Source organism: Durio zibethinus, chromosome 25, assembly GCF_047325235.1.
Source record: "Durio zibethinus cultivar Kanyao isolate XHJ-2024 chromosome 25, ASM4732523v1, whole genome shotgun sequence".
NCBI classification, from domain to species: domain Eukaryota; kingdom Viridiplantae; phylum Streptophyta; class Magnoliopsida; order Malvales; family Malvaceae; genus Durio; species Durio zibethinus.
In genome coordinates this window covers 799,592-819,271 of record NC_143186.1, presented here as the reverse complement: position 1 = coordinate 819,271, position 19,680 = coordinate 799,592, and positions in this window count along the sequence as shown.

Sequence of the window (19,680 nt, the reverse complement as noted above, 5' to 3'; positions counted from 1 at the left end):
ATGTAGTAGTCATATTTGTCAAAAAATATAGGTCATACTTTCAAACCTACACAATTAATGTCTTGACGAACCAATCACTTAGGAAAATTTTGCAAAAGCCAAAATTATCAAGAAGACTAAATAAGTTTATAATTAAACTTAATAAATATGACCTACACATACTTTTCAGATCGATCCTAAAATCATAAATGTTAGCAGATTTTATCATCGAATACACCATAACTCAAGTCGATGAATAACCTAAGAAAGCTGATAAATTAAAAAAAAATATGAAAACTTTTTGTTAATGGGTCAGCCACCAGCCAAAGAAGCACAGTCAACCTAATTTTGATAAGTCTAAAAAATCTACAATTTCAATATGCCTTAAAGTTCAAGTTTAGACTTCAAATCACAAGGTTAAATATGAGGCCCTAATAGCTAGCCTAAGATTAGCAGCCAAGCTGAATGTAAAAAGCATCATTTTATACAGTGACTCATACCTAGTTTTTGACTAAATATACAATGAGTTTAGAGCTAGAGAACAAGGGATAAAGAAATACTTAGAAAAGGCACTAACCTTCTTGGTTACATTCTCTATGATGAAAATAAGAAAAATATCGATGTTAGAAAACACACTAGCCGATTCATTACCTAAACTATAGCCTCAAGAATGATGACAAAAAATGCAACTCAGGTTTTAGTGGAAGAGCTAATAGAGAAGAGCATCGAAGAAAAACTAGTTGACCATATTGAAAAGAAAAAAATCATAGATGACATAGATGAAAGCATATCTAACAACGAAAGAATTACCTAAGGACAAGCCCTAAGCTAAAGCTCTAATGAGAAAAGCTTCAGATATACCATGATCAATGAAAAACTATACAAAAGATCTTTTAGTTTACCTTACCCGAACTTTATGGATAAAGAAAAGGCAAACTATGAACTTAAAGAAATGTATGAGGAAATATGTGAAAACCATCTCGGACCTCAACCACTTACTTATAGGGTACTAACACAAGGCTACTATTGGCCAACTATCATAAATAATGTAACCAACCTGGTAAAAAGACATGACAATGCTAAGGGTATACACACTTACAACACCTCTCATCCATTGAAATAATTTTCGCCATCAACCTTTAGCCTTTCATGCAATGGGGAATGGACGTCCTCTGCCCATTCACCTTAGCCACAAGGTAAAAAAGATTTGTAATAGTAACATTTAACTATTTCACAAAATAACTCAAAATCGAGACCATAGCCACAACTATAGAAGCTCAGGTTGAAAATTTTATCTAAAATAATATAGTATGTAGATTTGGTCTACCCTAATCCATAATAACAAATAATAAAAATCAATTTGACAACCTGAGGTTTAAGGAATGGCGTGCCAATCTTTACATTAATTTGAGATTCGCCTCAGTTGCCCATCATTAGTCTAATGGATAGGCTGAGGTAGCTAACAAAACTATATTAGAAACTCTCAAGAAGAAGCTAAATGAATCCAAAGATAAATAGGTCAATGAACTACCCTGTGTACTATGAGCCCTCAGAACTACAACCAAAGTCCTTATTATAGAGATGCCATTTCATCTACCAAAGGCTATTGTGCCTATAGAGATCAAACTTTTAAGTTTACAAGTCAATCTCAAATCAAACGAGGGGAACGAAAAAGCCTTGAGGGTTAATTCAGATTTGACCAAAAAATAAAAAGATATAGCTCTAGCCAGAATAGTAGCCTACAATAGAAAGTAGCTAACTTTTATAATAAAAGGGTCTGACGTAAAAATATAAAAAAAGACAAGCTAATGCTTAGAAAGGTAGAAGCTTCAAGAGTTGACAATTGAGGTGAAAAATTGGCCCTAAACTAGGAGCGTCCTTACATTGTAAAAGGGGTCGTACATGACGCAACCTACAGATTGAAAGATTAACCATTCCAAGGACATGGAATACGGATAAACTTAAATTTTATTACCAATGAAAAATGTAAAGCCAAGCTCAAACTTATAATTTTGAATAATACTTGTTGAACAAAAAGTTCCAATCATTAACCACATCTAGTATCAGTCGAGCTGATGGGTTGCTCGACCTTTAACTTTAGCTAAATTTTTATTTAACCTCGAAGAACATATTTCTTAACCAAGTTGGCACTTGAATAATTAAATCCAATTTATTAGATTAGATTTTCAAAGTTAGTACCTTTAAGTCAGTTTATTAAATTTAGTAAGCTAATCTCATTATCTTATCTAAGCTGAAACTTTGATCATATCTTTGAACTAAACTATAAGATAAAAAAAACATAAAGGCAAAGCTAAAACTTTGAGCAAAAAATATTTGTATTCATTATAGAATTGTAGTCAAGTGATTACAAAAAATAAACTAATAGAAACTTTGTTGAGTAATTCTTTACATGCTATGACATGATAAAAGTTTGTAGAGTGATCTAATAATAGGTCCCTATAAAAAAAACCTGACCTTCCATTTGAACAAAAATAAACAAAAAAAAAAGATAAACAAAAATTAAAAAATTAATTTTTTTATTCTTCTTTTCTTCCATATTCAATAATGGCAGCAACCCCCTCTTTTCCTCTTTGTTTTTTAGCCATAGGCTCAAGATTGTCTTTAAGCTTAACATCAGCACAGTGTCTTCATCTTCATCATCACCACCATTTTCATCATTTTTATCTACTGACCTCAATGGTAACTTAGACTTGATGTTGTCCATGTTGATGTTAAGGAGATTAATTCTAGAATGAAAAAACCTCACCTCATCCAATGCCAAATCAAACACCTTATGGATGTTCTTTATGGCAAAAGTGGTCTATAAGTCATAATAAGTCTTGGACACCATGAAATCTTTCATTACCTACTCCTTAATCTCTTCTTTAATATTCTTTTTAGCCTCGAGTTTTAACCTTAGCCTTGCTATTTTAGCTTATGTCTCATTAAGCTTCTACTTAAACTGATGCTGAAAAAACTTAGCTTGGGCTTTTTGAACATATGCCTCCTTCAAATGAGCAACAAAGTCATCACATTTTATTTTGAACCTTTCATTCTCATACTTAAGCTTAACTTTTTGGGTTTTCAATTTAGAGATGGTGTCATTGCTCTTATAAAGGTTCTTAGCATACCTTTTCAGGTCTTGCTTAGTCTTATGATAGTAAACCAGAGCCCTATATGTGCTAAGTAAACCCTGACTGGTTGAATGAAAAAAATAGGCAGAAAGGCTTTCAAACACTACAAAAAAGAAAAATCAAGCTTAGACTTTGACAAATAATGAAATGCATAAGGCAAAAAAATTGAGCTAAAAGATGTACCCTTCTTGGGAATGGCAACCTTCATGAACTTCCTAGTCACCTCGAGGTTTTTGAAAGGGCTTTATGGATTTGTACTCCAAATTGATAAAGAAATGCTCCAAGGTGGTATGAATGGGTTATAGTTCAATCACTAATGTAAAGGAAAAGGCCTTAACCTTCTACCTTTTAGGAGGTAAGACCTCTCAACCTGTTTTTACCTTTTACTTTTACTTGCCCTTGGTAGCAATAAAAGCCTAAGCTATAGAGCTTGATGATTAAGAAACAAGTAGGTCAATTATTTTTATGCTTCCCCTATAAGGAGCTCCAAATTGGATGGTTATTTTTTCCCTTCTTCGACCTCAGTGTATGTGAGAATCGGGTGAAGTTAAACTTTTTCAAGAAAGACATATCTACAAAATGAGCTAAATGTTAGAAAAAATTTACAAAAGTAAATACTCTACAAAGTTATCTCAAAACTACCCTAATATTTGGTCTTTTTTACTACATCAGAAGATGTCAGCTCATGGGCATTAATAACTAACTTTTTCATATGAGTGAATTCTAAAATCTTACCCAAGCATTTAGCTTGGTTAGTGTCAAATGAGCCAAATTATTTTCAAAAATGTCAAGCTTATTCATTATCTCCGATGCCCAAGGCTTTCTTTGATCATTAGTCCTTTCCACGTAAAGGAAAAGCAACTTTTAGCTTTTTATTGAACTTTAACAATTCGAGAAATTTTTCTTGGCTAGCCAAGTTGCAACATACAGCCAGTTCTTATCATGAAGGTGTTTTTTAATTAAAAAAATTCCCTAAATCAATCCTTGATAATCGGCATTATCACCATGTATCCTTTCTTTAGAATATCAACATTAACCGTCAAAGATCGAGCAAGATGAGTAGCGCACATGTTAAAACAATTCTCAAGATTAGTCCTACAATTCAAGCCCTCCATCTCATCTTAAAAGATTGAACCTAAGCTACAAGAAATGTAAAAATCAATATGAGCTAACTCCTTTAAGTTTGAAGAAAACTCTTCTTACTTTTCACCCTCTCCTTAGCTTGGTTGAACCCCTCTCCTTGCTTCTTGTTAGAATATTTCTCAAATTTAAAATTTTCATCTTCAGAAGACTCAAATTCAAAATTTTCATCTTCAGAAGACTCAAATTCTAGAGAAGCAAGATTTCGCATCCAAGTAATAACTAAGACCACCATAATGTCAAAGGAATGAAAAGAAGGGCAAAAAGATTCCTCAAACAAAGAAAAAAAGTCATAGATAAGAATGGAGACTGACTTGATAGGTTTTGAAGAAGCAGTAAAAAGAATAAAATGGGGTTTAAAAAAAGAAAGATAGCAAAAAAAAAAAAAGGTCAACAAAAAGAGCTAAATTGACCTCAAACATAAGAGCTAGAGAGTTTTTTATATCAAAATCAATTACAACTACGAGTTCATCTATCCCATAAGAGACACGCTTTCTCTTAGTGTGAGCACTATCTATGACTCTTTTCTACTATTCTTTCATTATTAGGTTCAACTAAAAAGCAAACATAGAATAATCCATTCCTATAATAAAAAAAAAGACCAAATCATCAATCACTCGAACTTCAAGCTAACCTCCTCATAGTTCCATTTTATAGTTTCCAACAACGCTCTCTCCTAAATCAAAAGAAGACATTATAAAAAACAAAGAAAAAATGTACCGAGTAAAAAAAAAAAAAGATTGACTAAAAAAAGATAAAAAGTTTTAGGTTGAGCAAATTAGGTCAGTTTAAGAGCAAAAAGGCTATAAAAGTAAAAAAAAAATGAAGGCCTCATAAAGCTTTTTATATAGCCAATGTAGAGATTAGATGAATGCTTCAAATCGTGCCACATGTCTCAAACTTTTCAAAAGAACAACCTTTCGCCTTTCTAGCTTTGGCTTTTTATTGCCCAAATTACTCTCTCATCATCAAATGTGATTTTCAAATAGCAGAAGGGCAAATTGCTCACTCCACCTATTTGAACCAATTAAACTAGTCAAAAAACCCAAGCTAGACTAGCCAAATAAGCCAAATACTAAGCCAACCATGTATTAAACTAGAAAAACAAATTCCAACACCAAATAAAACACAAGCCTCACATCGACACACACCATATCAGACACAGAAGTCAAGACAGCAATTGCTCATAAGCTTACTTGGTCTAACGTCGACTTACTGATTACACTAGCCTTTTTGTACTCATTTTTAGTGTAATTTAATTTATATTTTAGCTTGTTCATTAGAATTTTTAGTAAAATTGCTCCTAAATGCACATTTTTCCCATATGTAGGTAAAAATGGAGAAAATGAAAAATTTCAGTGCAAATTGTGAACATGGCCTAAAACTAGTGTCATTAAGTTAAATTGCTTTTAAGGGAGTTTTCTTGAACCTTTCTACCATAAATTTTTTTGACATTATTTCTAGCATTTTTCTAATGATTTGATTGTTAAATTTGCTCATGGAATACTTGAATTTTTGTTGCAAAAAATGAAAACATACATACTTGCAAGAGGCTTAACAAGGAAAAGATGGTGCACTAGTGGCTTGGAATGTAACCTTCATTTACATGAGAATTGGGCATCACATTTTGCCATTCAAAAAAAGACTTCAAGAGGTGATGACATGGTATATTGGAAAGCTTTCATTGTTCATAACTTGGACTTTTTAGAAGTGGCAAAATGTATAAGGAAGGCTTGCAATTGAGAAAGAACAAAAAAGCCTACAAACAGCTATGCACCAAGTGCAAAAGCAAGGAGGAAAGAATTCTTTAGAAGCTCAACTCATTGTAGATATTTTAGATAAACTTTTTGGGGCTCCATTCACCACTGACCTACCTATAAATAAGAATGAAGCCAGCCATTTTAGGGAGGCTTTAGCTTAGGATTTTATTTTTCTTGTTCTTTAATATTTGTACTTTCATTTATTATATTTTATTTTCTTCGCAACTAGCCTTTGATCTTCATGTTTTTCTATTGATTTTAATTGCACTTTTATATTTTCATAAGTATTTTTTAGTGTTCTTTATGATTTTGGCAATGAAACTTGCAAATTTTATTGATTTCTAGCTCAAATCTACTAATTTTTTTATTGATACACCAATCTATTTTTGAATCTACAAGTTCTAACCTACCTATAATTTTGTTTATAACATCTAATTCAAATTTTACTTGTTTTTACTCTTTTCATAGTTTTCGAATCCAATTAGCTACAGCATATTAAAAATTCAACCTCAAACTCAAGCCATAATGTTTCATATCAAGCTTGAAAGATTTGTTTAGATGCAAGTGATAGGTGCAAGTCATAAGTGATAATCAAGTTTGGTGTGTAACTGATCTCTCCTTGGCAGGTTGTTTGCCTTGTTTTCACTCCAAATCCTTAGTTTTACTTGTTTACTTGTTAATTCTTACTTGATTTAGTTTATTTCTTTACATTTCATTGTTGTTTGGATCATTTTCTATGATAATGTTCTGATTTTTTTAGATTCTGCTCCTGTTTTGAAGTTGAGTTTGTTGAGCTGATTTTTTTGTTGAATCATGTTATTTTCTTGTTGATTTAGGTAGTTAACTCATAAATTTAGGTTTTTCTAGCTTAGATGAAGTTCATTTTGGTGTATAATTATAAACAAAATTTTTGGTTAATTTTTTATATGATCTGTTTTTTTCAAAATTGTGTGATATTTAAAATTTTAGTTCAATGAGCCAAAATTTCTTATTTTTGATGCAATTTCCTTGTTGAATCATGTAATAAACTTGTTGATTGAGCTTGCTTTAGCTCAATTTTAGTTCATTCTTTCTAAAAAATTTTAGGTCTAATTTTTTTCTCATTTGAATTGGTAAATACCGTTATGAACTCAATTTCAATTTTGACTTTTTCTAGTTAATTCTTTGCACTTTCTTTTCAATATTGTTCTTCATATTAGGTTTTCACGTTGCTCCTTTAATGTTCTCTTAATTTCCTCTAGATTTTTAGTTTAAAGTTTGGTTTCTAGATTTACAACTACTTTCGATTTTTCAAACTTTTGCTTGGATTGTACAATATTCTTCCATTACTTGCATTGAAATTTTGTTGTTATTTTAGAGCATTAATTTTTTTTATTTATTTCAAGTTTGATTTCTTGAAATTTGTTAACATTTAGAATTAGGTTTGATTCTTGGAGCCATAGTTTTCCTATTATAGCTTTATATTTTCAGTTTCACAAGTTTTGCAAGTTTAGTTGCATTTTGCATTTTCATTACTTCAATTTTACTTCAAATTTGTTTTTACCTTGATTTAGGTACTATATTTTACATTATATAGCATTTATTTTTTTTTGTTCTTGTTCATTTTCATTTACTTAGTTTTATATTTTTTGTACTTTATTCACTTTTATTTTTATAATTAATTTTCATGCTTTTTTTTATCAAATCAACTTTAGAATGGTATAAAGATAATAGGTACTTAGCTTAGGAATGTCTTTAACTAATCTTAGTGTGATCTTCATCTAAACTTTTATAGTCTCTATTATTACTTGAATGACCTGTGTGCATACAGAGTTTCCCTAATCACCTACCCCAATGTAAGACCACTCACCTCGATAACCTTAGGACAGACAAATTAAATGTATAATCCAAAACTCATGCTCAAGGTCAAGCTTGACACCATCGATCACATATTAGATTGATGCATACCAGATTGGACAACTCCACACTCTACAGTTTGATACTTAAACTGCTCGATGGGGGGATAAAATGTTAAGGGTATTTTTAGGTTCAAAGGGTAAATTAGTCATTTCTCTCATTAAAAACTATCAATAGACAGCCAATGGCATTTTTTACTTTTAGGCTAATCTGAGATGTATGTGCCACACAGTTCTACTACGTCACCATTCTACCCCACAAACCCCTCACCATTTACATGCAAATAAAACCATCCTAGTATTATATATCTTATCTTACTTTCTTCTAGTTTTTCTATTTTTCACTCTTTTTCTAACCTCCTATAACCGACCTCCGACTGGAGTGTTGGAGTGTAAACATACGGAACACTCATCCCCTTTGCCCTTAACTACTCTTTTTTTTTTTGTGATTTCAAGATTTTGACCCTCAACTCGGAGCTCGGAACCAATAAAATCCTTAAATGAATCATTTTATTTAAACAATTATATTTGAATTTGCTTTTTTAAAGCTATTTACTCTTTTTTTTTTAACCAAATGGTAGAAAGCAAGTAGGATAATAACATTGAAATTATGAAATTGGTTTTGCTTGATATGATCTAGCAATGCAAAGGCAAAAAATGGGTGGATGATTTTCTTTACTCATGCTTGATAAGAAAGTATAGTGATAGAAGAGAAAAAAAAAGCTATTGCTATTTTTATCCATATCCATGCCAACAAAAATTGATTCTCTTTTATTCAAGAGAGTATGAAAAGAAAAAAAAATGTTGCAAATTTACAATGTTGTCCACATCCATTTCCAAATTTGGTTTTTTTATCTAGGGATAGCAAAATAATCCATATTCGATAGGTTTCGATCCATCTCAATTTGATAAGGACAATTTTTTTTAATCATGATCAAGTTGAAGGCGAGTTTAAAGGTACTCCACCCTAACCCACCTAAGATATATATATATATAAATATACTATTATTTATTTAATTTTACATTTATATATGTATATATATTAATAAAAATATTACTTAATACCTTAATTTAAAATATAAATTTAATAAAAATACGATAAATACCCCATTTGTGGGGATTTTTTAAGCATTTTTTTATTCTCAAGTTCCAAAACATATTATTGAATTTTTAGTCCATTAATTGGCTAATAGTGCTTGATAGAAGTTTTAAACCCAATCCATTTAGGGTTATTTTCACTTTTTTTATTTATATTATCTTTTTTAGTTTTTATTTTTTATTTATTTTATTATATTATTTATTTGTGTTTGAAAAAAAATTTTTAAAAAAATTTAAAAATTGAAAATTAGAAGAATCTAAAAAAAAAGAATTTTTTTGACATTAAATCCCTTGCAAATTGAAACTCCAATATCAAAAAATTCTCAAGCAACAACAAATGTCTTTGATTTGAAATTCTTTTTGAAAGAGAATTTTCTTTAGATTTGGAGTAATTCCCTATAAAATCAACATAACTTTCAGCAACAAAAAAAAATACACATGATTTCTAGCAAGGACATTCGCTTGTCAATAATAATTACAACAGATGCAATGATAATTCCACTAGAAGTTAAAAAAAAATTTTGACAAAATCAAACACCAGTAGGAAAAGCTAAGTAACAAACATAGAAATTTGAGCAAATAATTTCGAAAAACAATTCAATAAAAAAAACTAATTTAAAATCCTTTTACCGAATTTCACAAACATAGGCAGAAAACATTTAAGCAAAAGCAAGAATTTTTTAGGTTTGGGATTAAGGATTGTTTTTAGGGGTTTAGTAGTTTATAATTAGGTTATAAGTAAAAGAAGGAACGATGGGATGATTTTTAGGAATATTTAGGGCATTTGTTGGCAACAGACAATAAAAAGAAATGGTGGAACAGCAAACTTTTAGACTTATATCTAAGGGGAATTGAAAGAGGATTTTGAATAATCCAATTTGAAAGAGATAAAGAAGACATTGAAATAAGCTTGAGGATCATATTTAGAGATAAACTAACATTGGTAGCGATAGCCAACAACAAAAAGTAGTAGCGACATCAACGACAACATGACTTCTAGGTTCATTTAAATTTTTAGGTTGGGTTCCTAAAATCTAGAGAGAAGGCATTTATACTAAGTATAAAATTACTCCTTTTTTAGAGATTGAAGAGTAGGAATTTTTGACTCGTTCCTTGACCCACGCGTAAATCCACATGTAAATCAAGTTTGTATGGGTTATCCTAATCATGTGTGGGACATTAGTCTAAGGCATTCCTTAGTTCATCGCCTATGTATTCCCTGACATATCCTGCCAATCTTCTATTTCCATAATAGGCTTTATCACCTTAATACTCTCCACCATCATTACTAGACCTTCAAGCTCCATATCATGTGCCACCATAACAAAATTCTTCATCATAGTGCCATTCTTTTTCACATTACTTTCCATCATCATAATAGTCACTACCACCTCCTCCATAAAAAGAGAAACCATCCCATAAGAAGACATTCATCAAATGGCTTAAAAATCAAACTAACCTCTTTTAAACCCACGTTACCATTTTGAGAAGTGTTAATAAACCAAAACACTTAAGTTGGATGGGTACTGAGGAGTACACATTAAAAGATGACTTGAATATGGGAGGTATAGTGTGGTTTGATAATGATGACATAAAGGAGTCTATTGCGGTAGATTTGCCAAAACTTACAAAGGTTGTGAAAGAAAAAAGTGTAGAAGCAAAAGGCAATTCTATGGCAAAAGAATTTAATAATGATGAACCATTTAGAAAGTTGAGACAGAGAATAGCATTTAAGAAAAAGTTAAGCATGATATTCGATTCATACAATTTCCAGAATTCTTTGCAAATTAATTACCCGATTGTATGTAAATGGATAAGGTAAAGGAATATGTTGTTAAAGGCAAGCTTTTAGAACCATTCTTTTTTTAATCTACTATTAAACTTAAAGATAAGAATGAACTCACTTGTCTAACAACCTTTTCATTTGTTGTTATTATGCCTGAATCTTTTGACACCAAATTCTTTGACCTTTCTCAAGATAGAATATCCATAGAGGAAAACATGAATGATAAAAATTTTGGAAAGGATGGATCTATTCCTTGCATAAAATTCAAGGTCAAACAAAAGTTCTACTAAAAAAAAAAATTAAGCCTTATAAGATACACTTGTTTTTTCCTTTGTTCTTTGAGAATCTATTTATGATGATTTAAAAATGCATCTATTTGAAAACCTACTATTCAAAGATAATGATGAGGGTTATTTACCTTTACCACTAGACACAACTCTTGTTGAGCTAAAACCTATACCATCTATGAATGATTTTTTCATTAAAGACCCTAAATCTCTATTTTTCATTATGGTAACTCTTTCATTGGTATTGAAGCCAATGACCACCTTTAGTAATATATACTACAATATACTTAGAAAATTCATAAAGGTATGATATAAATCTACCATTTATGATATAAATCTACCATTAAACACCATATCCATTTGGTGCAAAGAAAGAGAATAAAGTGGGTAGATTTCGAAACTAGTTATGGTGTAATTCTCTAACATAGGCTAAAATCAAGCTATTAACTTTAAACAAGTATTTCTTAGGAGGTTACCCAAGTGTTTAAAATTTCATATTCTTAGCTTTTCAAATGTTTATGTTTTCTCTATTTTGTAGTTATTTTCTTTATTTTGTAGGTAGCAATAAAGGTGGCAATTATGAGCTTCAATGACATATCTTAGAGATAAGGAGTTTCCTTTACCCTTATGCACTTTAATTCTTTTTGTTTACATATTAAGGACAATAAGTTTTTCAAGTTTAGGGTTATAGAAAATTTTACTCAAATTTTACCAAAATTTTTAAAAAATTTTCATATTATGTGCTTAAAATGCTTTTGCTTAAATCATTATTATGCTTTCTTTGATTAATTCTTCATAATCTAATGATAGGTAGATATTGATAATGAATATAGCCTTTGTAAAAGATTAGGTATTGTGTGAAATATGGGATGATTCCTTTGAATTAGTAACTTTTTATTTACGAGTTTTCATTTGTAAGTTGTATTTTGATCATTGAATTACATTTTCTTATTTAGTGCATGATTATGTGAATATGAAACTTTTTTCGTTGGACTTTAAGGTAGTATATCATGTTCTAAAATTTGTTGGATCATCTTTCCAGGCTAAATCCCAAATGACATATGATCAAAGAAATGATATAAGTCGTCTTTAAATTGATTGAGCCTCTCAAGCCAACCTTGATATAATTCTTCCACAGCCATCATTTTTTAGCCTAATACTACTTTTTTTTGTTATGAAACCACTTATGAAACCAAGCATTGATTTATAGTCCCTATCTTTTGGTTCTTTACCCTATGTGCATTAGGACATTCATGCTTCATGTTTGAGCTATGCATCATTTAAAAGGAAGGTGAAGCTTGGAAAAAGAATAAAACAAAAGAAGAAAAAAAGAAAAGAAAAACAAAGAAAACAAAACAAAAGTGAAGAAAAAAAAATAAAGTAGTAAACAAAGAAAGAAAAAGGAATATGCAAAATATAAAGTTTGGAGGTGATTTTTTTGAAAAGAAACTTCTTCTCCCTTGAAAGCTTTTATTAAATGATCTCAGAAAAGTAATGCATAGTTAGTGTTTTTCAGCCTACAATGTCTTTTAGCATACCTTGAGCCTAAACTTACATTAAAAGCTTATTAAAGTCCTAAAGAATCCTTAGTTGTGTGTTTATCTACATTATTGATGCTTTGTTATCAAATTTCATGTTTTGGATAATCATCACTAGATTCTATGTAATGAAATGAAAGAAATGTGACTTGCAATGGAACTTTAATTAGGAAGAAGTTTATTCTAGGATGATTTCTTATAGATTAGCCAATACTTATGATTTTTCTTTGGTTATATTTGTATTAATGATGAATTTTGTGTTGAATAGATCACTGAAAGTACGTAATGATTCTTGCTTAATCTTATTTTACTTGAAGACAAGAAAAAAACTACATTTGGAGATGACTCATTGCATAATAAAAAGAATCTATTAGAGGGCATATAGTTCATAGATTCTTAGATTTTGGGAAAAAAAAGTGATATTAAAGAAGAATGCATAATTCCTGGATTTTGTTGACTTAAAGAATGTAAGGCTTTTGTATTTTAACTTAAAGGAATGTAAGATTATCTAATAAAATCTTTTACTATATTATCCTAAATGACAAGTAAATAACATGTGACATTCATAACACCTTATAAACAGTTATATATATTACCTATTTATTTATTTACCATGTTAAATTATTTATTTATTTACCTATTTAATAAGTAAATAATTTATTTAATATTTATGAAATTAATAAATAATTACAATAGTAAACTAAACCTTATATCTCATAACTTTTGGGTCGGTTGTATTAAAGACCAAAAAAGAAATCATATTAGGTTGTAATTTTGAATCCTTTTTAGTCATTCATTTTAATTAAAAAAACTTTTTCATTTACTTGCTTAACTTTTATATCATTTCTTATTACTTGCATTTATATTTTTCATCATCTACCTTTGGAAGTTTTGATCTTTCCTCAATCTAGAAGCTCATTTCTCCTAATTGGTGCACGAATAGGCTTAAGTTTCATATGTCCAAACCATCTCAAACAGCTCTTTTATTTTTTCCCTTAATTCGAAATACCCTTAATTTTTTTCAAATCTCTTCATTTCTGATTTTATCTTTTCTAGTCTCACCACACATCCATCTAAGCATCATCATCTCAGCTACATTCAATTTCTTCTCATGTTATTTCTTAACAACCTAACACTCAGTTTCATATAACAATTCAAGCCTTACAGTTGTTTTATACAACTTTGTCTTTAACTTTAAAGGCATGTTGTGATTACATAACACATCCGACGCACTTTGCCATCTGACCCATCCTACTCAAATCCTATGGTTTACATCCTTTTCTAAGCATCGCTCTAAATAATTGATCCCAAATATCGAAAATGACTCCTCTTTGGTTCTACCTCACCATCAAACTTAATCACAATAGCACTTACTTTCCTATGATTACTAAACTTATATTTTATATATTCAGCTTTAGATCTACTCAATTTAAAGCCTCAAAACTCCAATGTATACTCCATCTTTCTAATTTCGCATTAAATCATCACTGATTTTGGCAACTAAGACTATATCATTGGCCAATAACATACACCATGACACCTTGTCTTCGATATGTCCAATAAGCTCATCCATAACTAATACAAAAAGAAATGAAATTAGTGTTAAACCTTGCTACAATTTTGAGGTAATAGGAGAGGTATCAATCACACCCTTAAGCATCCTCACATTCATTTCAACTCCATCATACGTATCTTTAACTATTTTAATGTACTTTAAAGGAACTCATTTCTTCATTAAAGCCCACCAAAGTACTTTTCAAAAAACTCTATCTTATGTTTTCTCTAAATTAATAAATATCATATGTAGATTTTTTTTTTTCACTTGAAAACCCTCCAACCAAAACCTTAATAGATGAATTACCTCTGTTGTGAACTGTCCTAACATAAACCCAAATTGGTTTTAGAAAATAATGATATCATGTCGCAACCTATATTCAATTACTCTCTCTTAAAGCTTCATAGTATGACTCATACATTTTATTCCTCAATAGTTCGAATAATTTTGTATATAACCTTTATTTTTGTCTAAAGGCACTATACAAGAATAAATAATTACAATTATTAAAATACATTTTGATTTTTTTGCCTTGTTGAGTTTTTTTAATGTCAAAGCTACATTTTTCTGAACAAAAATATAATCTTTAGTTTAAAAATAACACTTTTATTCTTAAAACTGTAATCTTTTTTAAAACTTAAAAGTTTTTTTTTTAAAATTTATATAATATATTTTCAACAAAGAGTATATTTTTAATCTTAAAAACGCAATCTTTGTTGAAACACAAGAAGTAATAAAAATATTTTTTTATTTAACATGTTAAATTATTTATTTATTTACTTATTTAACATGTAAATGATTTATGTAATATTATGAAATAAATAAATAATTATAAGTTACTAAATATACTTTTTGATTTTTTACTGTGTTTATTTTTTTTTAATGTAAAATATTACACTTTTTGAAGAAAAACATAGGCTTTATACTAAATATTACGTTTTTGTTTTAAAAACAAACCCAAAAGCTAAAAGAAAAAAACTTAATTTTTTATAATATATTTTCAACAAATATTACATGTTTAATCTTAAAAATGTAAGTTTTGTTAAAACCTAAAAAGTAGTAAAAATAAATGTTTTATTTATTTAACATGTTAAATTATTTATTTATCTATTTATTTAACATGTAAATGACTTATTTAATATTTATGAAATTAATAAATAATTACAAATTACTAAAAATACTTTTTTATTTTTTTTGCCTTATTGAGTTTTTTTTTAATGTAAAAGATTTTTTTTTTAAGAAAAATGTAATTTTTCGTATAACTATGTTTTTCTTCCAAAAACGTAATCTTTTATCATTTAAAGACTACGTTTTTCTTCAAAAAAATGTAATCTTGATACCAAAGACTACATTTTTCTCTTAAAAATATAGCTTTTACTGAAATCCAAGAGTGAAAAGAAAAAAATAATTTTTTATATTATATTTTTAACAAAAGTTACGTTTTTAATCTTTGTTGAAAACCAATAAGTAATAAAAATAAATGTTTTATTTATTTAACATGTAAATGATTGATTTAATATTTACAAAATTAACAAATAATTAAAAATTGTTAAAAATACTTTTTGGTTTTTTGCCTTATCGAGTTTTTTTTAATGTAAGAGACTACCTTTTTTTTTTCAAGAAAAATGTAATCTTAAGTATAAAAGTACCTTTTTTTTAAGTAAAGCGTAGTCTTTTATTATTTAAAAATTACGTTGTTCTAAAAAAAAATCATAGTATTTATTTAAAGACTATGTTTTTATTTAAAAATTTTAATTTTTGTTAAAACCCAAGAGTTAAAAGAAAAAATAAATTTTTTTATAATATTTTTTTCAATAAAAACTACATTTTTAATTTTAAAAATGTAGTTTTTATTGAAACCTAAAAAGTAATAAAAATAATTTTTTTATTTATTTAACATGCTAAATTTTTTATCTATCTACTTATTTAAAATGTAAATGATTAATTTAATATTTATGAAATTAATAAACCCAAAAAGTAATAAAACTAAATTTTTTTATAATATATTTTCAACAAATACTATATTTTAAATCTAAAAATAATAGTCTATGGTGAAATTATAGAATTTTGAAAAATAAGTTTTGTCAAACTTCTATATTTTCAAGATTGAAGTTATAGAATTTTAAAAAATAATTTTTTAATAAATTAAAACTAAAAAATTTAATTATAATCCATAAATGAGTTTAACATATTTTAATTTCAAATAATTTAATATTATTTAAAAAATATACATATGTTAGTAATTATTATATTTTTATTGAATAAATTCCAATCAAATACAAAAACTAAATACAAATTTAATCCTAATGAGTAAAAACTCAATACAAATAAAAACTAAATTAATTTTGTATTTTCTAAAAAATAAAATTTAAATATGATCATTGCTAAGTGTCAAAAAATGATATTTGGAATGCTTTGTGCGTGTCAATCTGGATCTCAATCTATCATGCTACTTCTTTGATATTGAAAAGTGAAATACACTATAAAAACCATTTACCAATGGCAAAAGTGAGATAAATTTTGCATTCAATTAAGAATCTTAAAAACTTTAGGGAAACAAGAGTTTATGATTCATGGTTATTTTCCCTCTTCTTGATACTATTGAAAATCTTAAAAAACTTAGAGAATTACATTATCATAACCAAACTTAGAAATCACATTACAAAAAGTAAGATTCTAGGAAGTAATCTTACTTTCCCCAAACTAAATGTCACCTTAGAATCTTTTTATTTGGAAAAATTCACTTGTCATTTAAATAATTGTAAGATGATCTCTTATATAACATTTTATTCCCAAATATATGCACAACTCTTTAAACTTCATAAAAAAACTTTTGCTATTTTAATATGGTTCGTACCAAAATTATCATGTCATCTTCATATTTTCTAATGATGACATCTTGTTGAATTTATTATGAACATATTTAAATATATCATATTTTATATGATATCTTAAATCAAAAGTTTTGTTTTCAAATGTTATTATCATTTCTTAAGAGTTTGAATTCAATTAAGAATTGAACTAATTTGCATACTTTTGGAATTTATAACCTTTAAGCTTATTCTATATACACATTTTTAAATTAATTCACCAAATTAGAAACATATGAATTTTTATTTTTTGATAAATTTTCATTAATGCAATAAACATTCTTTTTTGTACCCACAATATTATGGTGCATATAATTATTCCATATTATGCAAATTCTCAAAACATTTTGGCTAAATTCTTTGTTCATAGTGTTATCAACTAAATGAAACTTCATTTGCAACTTTATTGGCTTGTACTAAAAAGATTATATTTAGTAACATATTAATTATATATCAATCATTAAAGGTTTTATTATTTTAAGCTTCTCATTAAATTTATTGAAATTTATTTTTAAGATAGAATTTGAAAATAATCAAATTCACCTCCATTTGCATTATTATTTACACTTGAGTTAACAAAATTTAATTCACTCAACCCAATAGGTTGGTGGAAAGGATTGTTACAATATAGTGATAATTTGATAAAGATGACTAGCCAAGTTGGATCATATCTAAATAAAACCAGTTTTATAAAGCTAATAAATCATTGTTTTTGGATAAATCTTAATATTAAAGAATATATAAATTATTTAAAAGGATAATTCAAGAATACAATTAAGATAAATGTCCATTTCCATCATTTTAAAAGATTCATCACATCTAAAGGTGACAAACGGACAAATAGAATTGGTTTTGGTTGGGCTATTTTAGGTTGGATCATTTGAGATTAAAAAAAAATCGAATCAGTTTAAATTCAAATCAAGTTGGATTCAAATAAAAGAAAATTAAATCATTTCAAGTTCATGACATTTTAAGATAAGTCAATTTGGGTTCAAATCATTTCAATTTTAAATATTTTGGATTTGACCCTCAATTTAATTAGGGTTTAACATTTTGATTATTCATATTTAATTTGTTAACTTTTAAAATCAAATCAATATAATTAAAATTATATTTATTCATTTATCTATTAAATATAGTGATCTTATAGTATATAAGTATTAGTATTAAAATTAGTTGTATTAAACAAATACATTTTTTAAGTTATTTTATGAACAAAATTATAAAGAAAAATTATATAGTATAATTTGTATATACAATTATACTTATATTGCTTTTATTATACATAAAATTAACAATCAAAATCAAATGTTTTAACTTAAAAATTAAAACTAAACTAACCACTTAAAAATATATTGTGTCATGTCATGTCATATCATATCAATAGTCAATAAATAATTATACCATCTTCATTTTTTATTTTACGATCTTTCTATTTGCTATTCAAAAAAATCAATTATTTAAATTAAATTAATAATATTCCTAAATAATTTTGATATTTTAGATTATTTTAAGCTTTAAGATTACACGACTATGCAAATTAAGTAATCAACACTAATAGTACTCTTTTTAATATTATCATATTCTTTAGCGATTCTTTAATGGTAAATCTTCTTGAAATTATCTACTTATTTGCTCATTTTTAATTCATTAATAATGAGCAATGTGAATGAATATAATTGTATAAAACATCAACATGAATCACTAATAACAATCTAAAAATTAATTCATGAAATATTAAAAATAAATACTAAATATTAATTAATAAAAAAATCATTAATAAATTTTTAACAAAATTAATTTTATACTATTAACAAATTATTTTTAAATTATTTAACTTTAACATTTTAATTTTATTATTCTACCTCCAAAATATATTTTATTTAAATTTAATAACTAATTTTTAGATTTTTTACTTATTAATAAATATTAATAAATTAATAAAAATTTATACATAAAACTAAATTAATTAATTGATCACCTTTTTATCTTCTAATATTTTTCCCTTTCAAAAATAAAAATATAAAATTTCAATGAAAACCAAAACAATTCTCCAATTTAATTCTAATAGTAAATTTAAATTAATTCATTTTAAATTCAAAATAATTTATTTTCAAATCAATTCAAAATAAAATCAATTTAAATTTAAATTGCTGACATTTTTAATAAAATCACGATGATCAACTTTGAAATCATATCCATCGAGCAAACTTTTGAAGTGAAATTAACTAATAACTATTGCCACCTCTAATCACATTCATACTCCCATATATAAAATAAATTATAGATTATAAATTTATGAGTCCCTCTAATAAATACCTTTTGCATATGTTTATAGTTTAGATAACTAAAATAAATATCATTTCAAAACTTTAAAAGAACACATCTTATTACTTACCCTTTATCACCCTTAACTTTACAACATTCAGTTTCTTCACTTTTTCAAGCTTTCATAATCGATGATTGTAATAAATATATAAGTGAAACTTTTTTAAACTTTGTACAAAATCAAAATCCGATATTAGATATGGGATTAAGCAAATAATAATCACTTTTTTATTAGTCTATTTATTTAATTTAGAATGTATTGCTACCAACTGTCTAACTAATAGTCCATATTTTCTGAAAAAAAAAAAAC